The following is an 8427-nucleotide window of genomic DNA, read 5'->3' on the forward strand; positions in this document are numbered from 1 at the left end:
AGCTGCGGGCAAATTATCTTTACGTCCTCAAAGGATCAAGTGGCTTGTTTGAGGTGAGCCGGCTGGAAAGAACAGCAGATCGACTTGGAGCCTGTTTCATATTCCTGAAGCTCTCAGGATCCCTGTTCTCACCACTCCCTCACCACATTCTCTAGGGCTTTGTGGCCTATAAACTTTATATTCTGTTTTCTATTCACACATGAAAAGTCCCCCAAACACACACACACACACACATACACACACACACACACACACACACACACACACACACACACACACACACACTGGAGACGCTCAAGGAGAAATCATCACCTGACAGTTTGTATCCAGGCCTGCTATTCCACACCCTCCAGAGTCCACTTCCTGGTTACATTTATGGTACAGACATGATCTGCTTTCGGCATCTTGAAGCAAAACACCAGAGATAGCAGGTGGCTAGGAAGACCACCCAGAGACTTTGAGCAGAAGTCTCTTGAAGAAGCCCCATGATGCCCCATGAGAGCTACTATCCCCTCAGTTCTGTCTTCCTTTGCTCCCAGCATCCTCTCTGTGTCCTCCCAGCATCCTCTCTGTGTCCTCCCAGCATCCTCTCTGTGTTGTAGAAACTTGGCAGCTTGCAAACTTGGTGAAGGCTGTCCGAGTACACTCCTTTGGAGGCTGGAGGCTTTTGAGGAACCTGACACCTCCCCTGAGCTGGCTGAAATATCGCACGGGGAGTAACTTGGACTAACTTTGTGTTAGACGAAGGCAAGGAAGGGACTAGGGGCCTCAAGTTGAAGGGGACGTGATCTCCACGTTGTGTAGACTTTGTGCCTTAGCCATCTTTTCACTCCAGGCTCACCTCAGCTCCATTGGGTGATCCCAGGAGATGAAGACATGACCTGTGACCTGCTGAGAGGGGCCAGGGAGGCTGCACTCTGCTCACCCTTGGGAGTATCTTTTCAGAGGATAGAGGTGCAAACTGTGGAAAGAGAGGCCTTATATGAGCAAGCAGAGCGGACAAGAATAACCTTGGGTTCATACTGCTACCACACCACCACCACCACCACCACCACCACCACCACCACCACCACCACCACCACCACCACCATCACCACCACCACCACCACCACCACACTCTACCACCTCCATCACTACCGTGCCACACCACCACACCACCGCCACTACCACCAATCTTTTCCATTCTGCCAACACTTATCTCACTTATCTTGTGTCGAGTAAGAGCTGTGCCCACCCTGTCCTGTGTGAGGCATAACTGTTTTAGCCATTTGCTCCTTCAGGTCTAATAGTTTTTGTGTAAAGTGAGGAGCACATTGGCTCATTGCAGGGCTTGCTGCTGCACTGTGGCTCTTATACAAGGACTTGTCTCAAGCACGGTATGTATGAGTGGGTTAGCTTTTCTTGTTTCATCCTCTCTGTGTGTGTGTGTGTGTGTGTGTGTGGTATGTGTGTGTGTGCGTGTGCATGTGTGTGTGTTATGTGTGTGTGTGCGTGTGCATGTGTGTGTGTGTGTGTGTGTGTGTGTGTGTGTGATTTTCTCCAATTCCATGTCAAGCAAGGAACTGGATAACACATGACAGGTATGGAATAAATATGGTGGGAAAAAAGCCATGCATACACCACACCAATGTCTAAAAGCTGTCTGTTAACCTAGCTATGGTGGTTCAAGCCTTTACTTCTCCAAGTTCGGGGCCAACCTGCCCAGTCTACAGAGTGAGTTCCAGGACAGCCAGGGCTACACAGAGAAACCCTGTCTCAAATAAACAAAAACAATAATTATTAATTAGCCAGCTGTTTTGTAGACCATCACCAGCAGAACCACTAAGGTGACTCCTAGGGAGCCAGTGCTACCTCTCCAGGAACTGTTTCCTCTCTTCCTCAGCTGAGTACAGCTGGTGCTTCGAGGCCTCCATCTGCATTCCATGTCAAGCTGTACGCTAGCTTGTGAGTAAAACAAAAGCCAGCCTAGCTGGCTGGGCTTCTACCTGGGAAGAAGAACCTGAGGACATGAACTGCTCAAAGCTCTTGAAGCCATGCAGATGGAGAAAGGGTTTCTGGGGGATCAGAGCCTGGAAGGATCCCAGAGCTAAGAAATTTGTATGGCAGATCTAGGTCTGAGTTATCTCTGGAGAGCAGCTAGGGTGGAGTGGTTAGAGGGCAGAATCCAGAAACTCAGAGTTGGAGTGAGGGGCAGTAAGTACCAATGGTCAAAGTCAGGAATGTCCACACTAGTTTTGGGGTTAATAGGTTGACTTGCCTAAAGTGACATAGGATAAATGGGAAAGATGTTTGTGGAGTACCTTGACTGTCCAGGCCCAAAGCTAGAGACCAGAAAATCAAGTTCAGAAATTAGAAGGTCTGAAAATCAGAAACCAAGACCTAGTCTTGTCCAAAGTTGTTGCCTCAGATGATGTAAGAGGTGGGGCTGTTGTTGTTGTTGTTGTTGTTGTTTTGTTTTGTTTTGTTTTTAGATAGGTCTCCCAAGCTGTCCTCAAACTAGCTATGTAGTTTGAGTTCCCGATCTCCCTGTTTCAGATACATCAGTGTTGGGATTACAGGTAAACCCTACTATGCTCAGTTTTAGGTGGTAGTGGGGATTAACCCCAGGGCCTTGTGCATCCAAGACAATCATTCAACCAACTGGGTTTCACTGCCTGACTCAAAGTGTCTTCCTATTGGGAAAGGAGACTGACTCTTCACCATGGGGCTTCGTGGTGCCAGACTGTAATTCTAGTTCACAGGAGATGGAAGTGAGAGAGAGGATCAGGAGTTCAAAGCTATCCTCTGGTACCTAGGGAGTGAGGCCTTGTGCTATGGAAGACCTCATCTCAGAAGAAAATTAAAACAAACAAAAAACGGGAGTCTTCGAGTTGGTTGGGACAGAAAATCAGAACCCAAGACGGAAACTCAACACCTAGTCTTGTACAAAGCTGTTTTTGCCTGGGATGATGTAGGAGGTTAGCTTGAAACCCGATGCCTAGGACAAGAATGATGTAGCTGTCTGGGGTGCCCCAGATTAGAGCTTGAAATCTGCCTCCCCCTAGGCATCCCGGGATGGGGCAGGAGTCCTTGGTCTCTGTATATCGGCCTAGCCGAGGTCTTACCTTTATCCTCTGGTACAGGTGGGATCTTAGTGTCAGTGGGCCCAGCCGGGCCACGCTGCTAGAGGGTGGAGCTGTGGTACCTGTGGCGGTGCCAGCAGAGCCAGCGTGTAGGCGTTGCTGTACGGGCCTGTCGCGGAGCGCAAGCCTGCCAAAGAGCCAGAGCGCTGTGCCGCGTGGAGGGTGTCAGGGGTGGTATTGTCGGCACACAAATGCTCAACTTTATGTACTTTTAACTAGAGGTGTAACAGATGGCCCCGTTTCTGTCCAAGCCAGGGAGACTGGTGCCCATTCCGGCTGTAGCCAATCAATCGCGCCACTCTGGGGGGAGCTACAAGCTGGGCTGGGAGGCCTGGAGCCAGCAGCCACACAAGGCTGTCTGCTCGGGCTGCCTTCGCCAGCCGCTCATCCACAGGCCCGGAGGTAGGAGGGCAGGCAAGTGGCATCCCTGCCTGGAGCCTGGACAAGGCCTGTCAGGGAGGGAGAGCCTGAACCTATCTATATACCAGGTTCCAAATGGCCAACGGAGACAGTCGAGTCCCCAACTGACCCTGCTTGGTCCTTGCTCTCCTATGGTTCCTCCACAAATACCTAACCTTGAGACAGCCCAGAACCACAAATGTGCCATGCCCTGCGCTGTGGACACTATGCATTATTTGAGACTGGGGAAGACAATTCCACCATCGGGAGTTATAATCATGAGGCCGCATGTAGGGCATTTAGAAATACCCAAGACATTGAGAGAAAGAGAAGTAGGCCCGAATGGTCCCAGAGCTGGGAGAAACCCAGTAATACATTCTTTTATTTTGTTTAACATTATTTATGCATTTATAGTTTTAATATATTTTATCAGTTTTTGAGGCTTTCATCGTGGCTTTCGTTTTGTTTGGTTTTTTGAGGCGGGGTCTCCTGTAGCCCAGGCTGGACTCCAACTCACTGTGTAGCTGAGAGTGATCTTAAACCCCTGAGCCTCCTGCCTTTTCCTCCCCAGTACTGAGATTCCGGGATCCCGCCATAATGTCTGGCTGAAGTGGTTGATTCGCATATTAATATGGCCAACCATCAAATAGGAGGTGGAACTTCCTACGAGCCAATTCCTTTCTTAAACATAAATAACACATAATTTCTGTTCTTGAGACCTCCCAGACAGGGGAGGCAGACAAATGCACAGGTTAATTGGAGCAGTGAGATAGGATTCATAAATCTGTAAAAGGATTGCAGGAGCTCAGAGCGGGAACATTTCATCCTGCCTGTGCGATCCAGCAAGATGCCAGCAGTGGCCGGCTCTGAGCTTGTGCAGGTAGGGCCGTTCATAGAGAAGGACACTTGACAGGGAAGGGACAGATGCCTAAAGACAGAATAAGAAACTGCATGCTTGAGCAGTTATGGAACACACCTTTAACTGCCAGCACTCAGGAGGCAGACACAGGCCGATCTCTCTGAGTCTGAGGCCAGCCTGATCTACAGAGCAAGTTCTAGGACAGCCAGGGCTACAAAGAAAAACCCTGTCTTGAACACGCTCACCTGCCTGTCTCCCCAAAATAAACTTCATGGTAAGGATCAGGGCCTGGACAAATGTGGGTGGGTCAGGGGTTTGGAATAAGGAAGGAGGAACAGGGGTTGGGGATTTAGCTCAGTGGTAGAGCGCTTGCCTAGCATGCGCAAGGCCCTGAGTTCGGTCCCCAGCTCTGGAAAAAAAAAAAAAAAAAAAAAAGGAAGGAGGAACAGAGTGTATGAAGCAAGACAAGACGGGGGAACAATCCTGGCCCTCTGTCACAGCTTGGCAACCTGACCCAAAAAGACTCATCTCAGTTACTCTCCTGTAACCCTTGCCCTGCTGCATCCTAGGTCAGAGGGAATGAGGAAGAGAAGTGAGGGAGCACTAAAGAGGCTAAACTAGGATTCAGGAGTGAATAGCAGACTGTTGTCCGCTAATCTCGTAACCGTGAACTCCTGAGCCTTGTACAGTCAGCCTTTCTAAAGGGTCCTGAGGAGCAACATGGGTAACATTCAGTCACCAAGCAGTAGCAGTAGCTTACTGTTCAAGGCCAGACAGGAGAACATTGCAGGCATTTTTCTATGGGGGTGGAGGTATAATCCCAGACACAGGAGGATAACAGCTGTCTGGGCAAGGCACGGGGGTCCATTCAAATAACAGCAAGAAAAAGAGCAGTTTGTGGTCAGGCCTATAAGGTTTGTCATTGTCATTGGCACTGGTTCTGGAAAGCATGTCGGGACAGAAGGGGCTCCCAGAAGCCACTCTCCACTCCTAACGCCCAGGCACTCTGTGCATCTCTCCTCATTAATATTATTATCAATTATTGTTATTTATTAATTAATAATTGACAGCACTAATTAAATGTAATTACGTAATAATTGTTACTACTTTTGTTACGGGAGAAGAGGAGCAATCCTTCCCATGTTTTGAGTCAGACCCAAGAGTGTCCATGATCAACTCAGTTAATTCTCTTACTGTGAGCTTAGTTAATTTTGCCATCCCCGTTTGACGTACAAGAACACAGAGGCTCAAGGAGGTTGCCTCGAGCCCTGCATTCGAGCCAGGAAGTGGTAAAGTCAGGATTCTCACTCAGGTTGGCCTCCAGAGCCTCAGCTCATAACGGCTTCTGACCCCCGTGCAGCAGCGAGAGCTTCCTCATAATTTCTCATAACTGTGACTTGCATTTGACCAGCCGGGCCCCTTCGAGTCTCCCTCTACATCACCCTTGCTAACTGCTCCGGTATCTCAGTATTTCACAGTTCAAATTCCCAGGAGAGGGAGTCGGACCGTCCCAGTTCATCTTTTAATGCCAGGCCACATGGCAAACAGCCGCCCAGCTGGGTAGAGAGAGCCCTGTGTGCTCACAATTTGGCAGCTGTGATTGAGCAATGCTTTACCAAGAAAACGTAAGGTGGCAACGGAAGGATGAGGGTGCCTTCGTGGACCACAGGCTGTGGCTTGGGTCTTGAGATAACGCTGGGCTTTGAGAGACAGAGGACTTGGAAGGAACAGCCAGCATGAATATAGATAGGATGGAAAGGATCGTCCAGTTAGCAAGGGTGATGGAGAAGGCCCAGTCAGGTTGCCTTAGTGGGCCACTGCAATGCATGAGAACAATGTAGTGGATTTGAGGCTAGCCTGTGCTACGTAAGACCCTGACCCGGGTGGGGGTGGGGATTATAACCGAGACACAGCCTGGCTTAAATACCAAAGTATTTAAATGGGCTCATGGCTATTTCTATGGTAGGATCAGTGTGAGTGTGGTTGTTCAGGAATGGGCAGGACGGAGAGAACACACAGCAGGTAGGCAAGAAGACCAGCATGGACCTGGCAGATGTGCTTTAGGGCTGACTCGGGGAGAAGGAAGGGGGAAAGTAGAGCTTGCTGGTTCCCGCTGGTCGAGCTTCATGAAAACATGGTAGGATCTGAGATGGGGCTGGGAGTGGAGGTGGGAATTAGATGGGGAGTGGAGGTAATGGTGGTTAGATATTTTTCTGGGCTATCATGGATGCTCAGTAGACATCTGTGGGCTAGACCCAGGACTCGGAGCTGTCAGGTAGAGATTTGTCTAAGCAGATGACTACTTATAACCAGGGAAGCGGTTAGAGTGCCAGAGAGGGTAGAATTACATTAGAACTGAGCCCTGTTTCTAGAAGATTCCTGTCAGTGGGGAAACCGGAGGAAGGACAGAAGCCGTGAAGTAACTGAATGAAGAGGAATACTAGGAAGTCAGTGGCCCAGAGGCCATAGAGTTCTTCAGAGGGACTTGGAGAGCTTTCAGTGAGCACTGGAATGGCCAGTGGGCTGGGGCCATTTGCATATTACAGGTGACAGTGTTAGGCCGCAGGACAGTGAGTGTTGAGTGACATGTAGCAAAGAGCCAGAGGTGGACAGGGTTGCTCACTCAATCAAAATGGGGCCTGGAGGGGCTGGGGATTTAGCTCAGTGGTAGAGTGCTTACCTAGGAAGCGCAAGGCCCTGGGTTTGGTCCCCAGCTCCGGGGAAAAAAAAAGAACCAAAAAAAAAAAAAATGGGGCCTGGAGAGATGGCTCGGGGTTAAGAGTGCATACTGCTCTTGCAAAGGACCAGAATTTGGGTCCTAGGACCCTCAGGCTTAGTCCAGGGGATCTGACCCCCTCTTCTGGACTTCATGGGCACCAGCATTCATGTGCACATCTCCCATCTGCAGTGAGAGTTGTGGTTTCTTTTAAAAACCCAGTTACGTTACATGAATATGGTTTTAAATCCCAGGTGTGGGATACAGGGCCGCTTAGGTCGTCCTGAAGCTGTGATTTATCTCCTGCTTTAGGAGGGGCATGAGTTTTGCCAGCTGCAGATAGTTTACATTTAGAATTCTGTAGATTCTGGAGAGAGTATAAACGTGAGAGCCCTGAGAGGCCCCTCGGAGGCTGCTGCTCCCCCTGCTACAGCTGGTTCAGGTAGCTGCGGTCCAACAAGTGGTCATGAGCAAAGAGAGAAGAGCTCGATGGTCTGACCAAGATTGGACTTGCCCCAAGGAACTCGATGCCCCTAATCAGCAGGAAGTAGTCTAACGAGGTCTAAGCCCCTTCCCCTCTAACCTTCTTTCTCACCTACCTAGTCGGGAACTTGGGGGTAATAGGTACAAGAACCCAATAAAGTGACCGAAAGGAACGATTACCCTCCCATTTAGAAATAAAAAAATAAATTAACATTGTCAAAGAGAAAGGAGGGAGGGAGAGATGAGGGAGAGGGGATGTAGATGATGCTAATGGGGAAAGTTCCTCAGAGCACCTTCTCAGAAACAGGAGGGAAGGAGCCAGTGAGGTGAAACTGGGGAGGAATCCTGAGGTAGGCTAGTAGGTTTGGAGAGAGGTTGAGAGGGCACGAGGCTCTCTCATTTTCGGTCAAATGTGGATTGAGGATGAATGAAGGCAGTGTGAATAGGCTGTTCTATTCACCTGCACCAGGGTGCCCGGGAGGAAGAGCCAGGGAGTGAGCGGCAAGCATTGTGTAAGGCTGGAGATTGGTGGGCAGGCTGGCAGGAGGCACAGGGCTGAATGGCCAGTGAGGGCTGGGAGAGGAGGGAAGGTGAGCAGAGGAAATGGGCAGGGAGAAGGCAGAGGGTATAAGAGAGCAGTATTGAGGGAATGACCAAGGTGACCTGGGCCTGTGGAGGAGACTTTCAGACCCTAGAATTCTGGGATTTCCAGAGCTGAGGGTGGTCATGGTGTTTTGTCCTCCACATAGGGGATGAATGGCTGTCCTTAAGACCTTGAGGGCTTCAGCAACCCCAGAATGGGGACGGAGGAGGCTGTAGGCTGCTGGGAATCTCTGAGTATTTATAAA

The sequence above is a fragment of the Rattus norvegicus genome, chromosome 1 (assembly GCF_036323735.1).
Source record: "Rattus norvegicus strain BN/NHsdMcwi chromosome 1, GRCr8, whole genome shotgun sequence".
NCBI lineage: Eukaryota > Metazoa > Chordata > Mammalia > Rodentia > Muridae > Rattus > Rattus norvegicus.